This window comes from Panicum virgatum, chromosome 3N (genome assembly GCF_016808335.1).
Source record: "Panicum virgatum strain AP13 chromosome 3N, P.virgatum_v5, whole genome shotgun sequence".
Lineage (NCBI taxonomy): Eukaryota > Viridiplantae > Streptophyta > Magnoliopsida > Poales > Poaceae > Panicum > Panicum virgatum.
In genome coordinates this window covers 25047326-25053325 of record NC_053147.1, presented here as the reverse complement: position 1 = coordinate 25053325, position 6000 = coordinate 25047326, and positions in this window count along the sequence as shown.

Sequence of the window (6000 nt, the reverse complement as noted above, 5' to 3'; positions counted from 1 at the left end):
CCGTGCCGCTCGCCTACCTCGACGCCCGGACTCCCACGACCGCCAGCGAGTAGGGCCACGTGCGTGCCCCGTCCTCGCCACCGGCCACTCCTGTGCGCGCCCATGCGCAGCACGCGCGGCACTGCTCGCCGCACCGCCCGCCGTCAAACATAGCGCCGCCTGCCCCGCTCGCCGCCCCTGCCCGAGCTGTCCCATCACCCTGCGACTGCCTCGCCGCCCGTGCGCCGCTCCGCGACACTCGCAAGCAGCCGAACGCCATTAAGGCGCCCCGCTGAGCTCGCCGGCCGCCACCACCGCCTCGCTCATCCTCCACCGACCTACTCCGCCTATAAAGAGGCTCCCCGTGCAGCTCATCTCCCCCACGACCTCCACCACCGCTCCAAGCTCCCTCCAAAAGCTCCCACCGCCACCATCGCCATTGCCGCCGCCTCCAGGACGCCGACCACCGCGGAGCCCCCCTCCTCGCCATGCCCCAGCCCGAGCCAAGGTAGGGGATAGAACCCCCTTGGCTCCCTCTCCCATTTCCCGCTAGCTCCGGCCGCCGCCAGGCCCTACAGCGTTGCCACCGCGCCGGCCAGAGACGGCCTCCGCCCGCCACCATGCTCCCCTCCCTGTGGGCCTCCTCCCTCGAAATCGAGGGGGGGAATCGAACCCCCGCGCCTCCATGCCCCTTTCCCCCCTCCTCCCATCCGCCACCATGGCTCAGGGCCGCCGGCCAGGCGCCACCGGCGACCACCCCTCCCCTCCTCTGTTTCCCGTGGAGGGAGGAGGGAGAAGGTGGCTTTTTGCCACAAAACCCCTTGCCTTTTTCTCTATTTGTTTAAGAGCCCTCCCACCCATTAGCCTTTTTGCAAATTAAATCCTTCCCTTTATTATATTCAAAAAAATAAATCCTTCCCTCATATAAACATATTTCTAAATAAACCCCTGACCCTTTTCAGAATAACCCGGATAATTTCTAAAATACCAATCAAGCCCCTGCCTCCTCAAAAATAATTACAAACAGGTCCCTGACTCCTTATTTAACCCATAAACCTTTATATAACCTATCATTTCATGCGCCAAACAATCTCCGATCGACCTGAAACTTTACCACGCCAATCCTAACATAGTCTTGGCCATGCCATTAGGAAACCACCCAAAAATGTTGCTCCTATCTCCATATCTTAATTGTTCCCGATTCGAGCTCAACGATAGAACTTTTATTTCTTTTTCTTGATTGTGTGTTTGTTTGTATGCGTCATAGATCACAGTGTGAACGAGGGAGAACCCGTCGATGAGCAGTACTGTGAGCAAGCGAACAAGGACCAGTTCCACGACCCCGAACCCGAAGGACAGTACCTCGATCAGGACTTCCCGGAAGGCTTTGAAGACGGCAAGTTCAATCCCGCCCTTTGATGCATGTTTTGTCCTAGTTTTTATAAACACAACCCATTGGCCTATTTTATAAAATTGCATGTGTTTTGCCTACTGAAAACATGGTTGGATAGCCACCCCTTGATTTGTTATAACCATTCCTTGGCCACCTAGATTAATGTCTGAATGTGATTTGTTTGGACGTTAATCGCTGCTAGAGAGCTTAGGACCTTAAACACCATTTGTTCTATAAAAGGAAAATGTGTGAGTGTGTGGGAAGGGAAAATGTGGAATTTCGAAAGATGAGAGTAGACGAGATGGATGGCACTTCTGTGTGAATTGCCGAATGGTGTGCTCGTGCCTGTGTGGCAGAGCAAGGGAGGGAGATATCCATCTTGTCACAACTAAGGACCGAGTTGGTGTGTCATCTCACCTAACTCCATTATCGTGCAAACCACTCGACCGTTGAATGGGCAACGGCTTAGCATAAACCCCACTAGTTAGTCCGATAGCCATCAGGAGAGCTGAGAGCAACGGGTGATCGAGGAGAAGGGATTAGTTCTGTGTGACGTATGCCCCGGTTAAAACCTGTGTGATAGGTCAATGACCCCTTGGTGAATCCCGTGGTGGCTAGTCAGGTCTAGCTAAGGTGGGTAATGGCTTTGTTGGGATCTGCACCGATACTAAGGTGATCGAGTTGCGGTACCCCGCTTGTGGGTAAAGTTGCACACCTCTGCAGAGTTAAAATCTATTCGAATAGCCATGCCCACAGTACTGAGCGAGTTACGGTGTGGTCACATAACTAGTATTTCTTCTGGGAATGGATGGGTTGGCGTTAGTTGTTTTGGGAAAGGTGTCCGGCAGTCGTGCAGTGTGCTACGGCGGATGAGGAGTCCGGTAGAAACTTAAAACTGGGATCCTGTGTGGATCAACACTACGTGTTACTTGGTACAAGAAAACTTGCCTTGAAAATCCTTTATTTCAAATGAACCCCTGCATCAAAATTAGCTTTCCGCAAATAAAACCCTAGCCTCATCCTTGATTTACCCTGTGCATTATTTTCTTTTGTACCCCCCCCCCCCCCGTGGGTGTGGTTGGACTTGCTGAGTATGTTTGTACTCACCTCTTAATTTTTACAAAGGAAGATCCAGACTTCGTCCCCGAAGACGTTGAGTAGAGGTTCCGTCCTGTACCCAACCTTACCTGTGGATAGGGTCACCCGCAGGAAGTTCCGTATGGCGCAAGACTCTGATGACCCCCTCTTCATAGTTAATATCGTTGTGTGGGTGTTAGTTGTTATCCTCGGGATAGTGGCGCTTCACTGCCCACTTCCGCGTAGAGTTGTACGGTGATGTACCATCTGATGTAATAAAAGTGTTATCAGCCTTTTGGGACTGATATTGTATCACTTTTAAGTCTTCTCTTATGAGGGGACGCTTCAAGGCCACCCCTCGACGGAAAGGACAAGCAGCCCTTTCGCTCACCCGCCCGCCGTACGGAGGCATTAAATGCCAACCACTCCGCCGCAGCTCCCGGATCAGACGGCGTCAGGCCTCCACTCCGCACAGTAGCTGTGACCAGGGTCTTATCCGCCAACTCCGATCACTGCTCAGGCCATCCCTGGCGCTGTGGTGACACTGTGGGAAGCTGCAACGCTGTGCGAGATGTGCTCGGCACTGCTCCAACTACTGTGCTGCCAAATCCCCATACTTCCCTTGTACTTTCCCCTCCACGGAACCCTCGAACGGCATGGGCACGGCCCTAGGAAGTGGCCCCGACCTTGACCAGGGTAGGACCCCCGCCTGCAGGACCCTCAGAGAGCCGCCCCGTCGAACGCGGGATGGTACTCTCCACAGGGACCGCCATGCCACCCGCTGGAGCTGCTAGGATGCCGGCGCGATCTCCGCAGGTCCAAGGACGACGCCCAGGACGACTGCCACGCCAGGCGTCATACCCCACAGTGTACTTTCTACAGTGCTCGACCACTGCACCCCCGCGATTCGGGGAAAAGATGACGACTTCTCCTCCCTCCTGTACATGTACACTGCTCCTCCTTGTGTCTATAAAAGGGGGAGGCGGTCACTATCCTCTCCAAGGGGGATCGGGGCTATTCAAGAGCACACACGCTCTTCTGAGCCCCGATATTGGCACTCGCCTCAATCAACTCCTCCACTAGCAGAGACCAGGGAGCTTTCCTCCCTCTTTGCCTCGCTTGTACCCCCTACTATAGGCACCTCGGTGCAAGACAGTACAGTGCACTCGCACACCCCTTTGCTGGACGTACGGCCCCGCGGCCGGAACCAGGATAAACCCGTGCGTTACTGTGTCGCCTCTTGCATCAACATCTGGGACTAGGGACACGCAGCATCATCACTAGTTGGTGCCAGGCCATCGAGTCAGGACACCGACAGTATGAAACTGTATGGATCTTTTCATTCCCTTTTTCTACATTTGATGACGAAGGGGGAGTGAAAATGACATTTTTGTACTCATTTGGGCTTGTATCAAACTTAATGTCATTTTTGTCTAGCTTAAACAATCTCATTTGTGTAAAGACTATATGGTGTAAGAACAACTTTTAATGTGTGCTACTCTGTGCTTGGATTTCATATTTGAAGTTGTTTCTAAGGAAAATTTGTTAGTTTGTATCTTGTGGATGACATGGAGCCTGTTGTTTCTTTTCAGTGTTCAGCACAGCAGGTATGGACTCTTTGGGCTACAGGCCGGATACTCCGGACTCCATGTCCAGAGTCTCCAGACATATACTCGGAGTGTTCGGGTTTTGTTGCTGACACTAGTTTCAATTGTGTGTATATCCTGTCATATGCATCACATATTTTTCTAGCACACACATGCTCACCCCAATGTAAAACATATAAAGAGTCTCCATGTATTTTTCTTCTTTTGCCAACTATAACATTTGATAAGTCAAATTGAAATTCAAGTTCATGGCATACATTAAGGGGCAGCTCTTTATATGCTAGTACTTTACATACTTTTTGTTTATCAAATGCAGTACATGTGAATTGTCATCAATCATTAAAAAGAGGGAGATTGAAAGATACCTAGACCCCTTAGTGGGTTTTGGTGTTTGGGTAACAAAACACATGTATGTTTAATCTCGTTCATCTAGCATGTGTGCAGGTGTTAAAGTTGAATAAGCGAAACAAATGATGAAGCACGTCCCCTAAAAAGGAAATGAAAAGCGGTATCTAGAATTGACTTGAAGAATAGTATTTTATTTTGAATTTGAGTATAGGAACGTTGTACTATCAAGAGGGACTTTGATTTGTAGGTGTTAATATGGAACTAGTTCTCAAGAAATCCTTTTTCAAATCCATGAGAGCCAAAAACATCACATATAGTGTCTAATGTGGGTGTCTCTGTAAAAATCCAGAGTATCCGGACATATGTCCAGAGTCTCCGGATTGGGGTCCGGATGCGTGAACTTTTCAATGGCGGACGGTCCGCCCCTAGGGAGCGGACGGTCCGTGAGCTTTTCCAGTTTTAGTCAGCGACGTTCGAATGCCCAAACATTTCAATGGCAGACAGTCCGCCCCTTAGGTGTGAACGGTCCGCGAGTCCTTTCCGGGTGTTCGAACATTTGGCCCGGAGTCTCCGAACTTGGGATTGGATGTCTGAACCTTTGGTCCGGACTCCGGACTATCCGGGCTTTTACCCGGAGCCTCCGGATACCCTTTGATCAATGGCTAGTTCTTTGTGTGAGAGAATATAAATAACGCTCACTACCCTTCAGCCTCTCTCTCTTACCCATTTCGAACCGAACACACTCACAAGCCAAGAAAGATCTCTCTCACTCCCTCTCTTCCATTCTTGAGTGATTTTTTTGAGGGATTCAAGTGAGATTGTTGTAAGAGTAAAGAATTGTCCTAGTGAGCTTCCATTCCATTCTTTGAGCACGTCTCCGTCAAGCTGGTGGATTCAAGTTTGTTAATCTTGGAGCTTTGAGCTCCTATACGGTTAGGCGTGCTTGTGAGTGCTCAACTGAGATTGTGAGCATCACAAAAAGTTTGTAATCTTCATTCCTCTTGCAGGAACTCAATGAGTGATCTCGGGCTTTAGCATTGGTCTCGCCCTTAGGTGAGGAGCATAGGGGTTCTTGAATTCTTCTCAACGGACACGTAGCACTTAGGGTGTGAACTTTGGGAAACAAATCATTGTTCATTTGTGTCACTTTAACTTGAGTTCTTGGTTATTTGCTTGTGAGACTAATCTTTTAGGGTTTGAGGCCGATCAACGTATACACGAGTTTCTAGCAAGAACCAACCGGTGAGGAACAACTCTAAGGAACCCCTGATACTTGTAAATTTACTAGATCTACTTTTCTTGTTGGTCATCTTATTGCTTTCCTTTCGATCATTCATACCCAGACTCTTCGTAGTATAAATCTAGAAACTCCGAACCCCAAGTACGGAGTATTCGGGCTTATACCCTAAGTATCAGGGTTTCTCTGTTACTAACTGTGTTAAAAGTGTTTTAAAATTTCAGATTAGCCTATTCACCATTTCTCTGGTATGTTAAAATCCTCTCAATAATAAAATTATATATTTAGATTTACCAAAACAATATACAATTTGATTTGGATATGGTAGCACCTACTCCATCCATTCCAAATTATCAGTC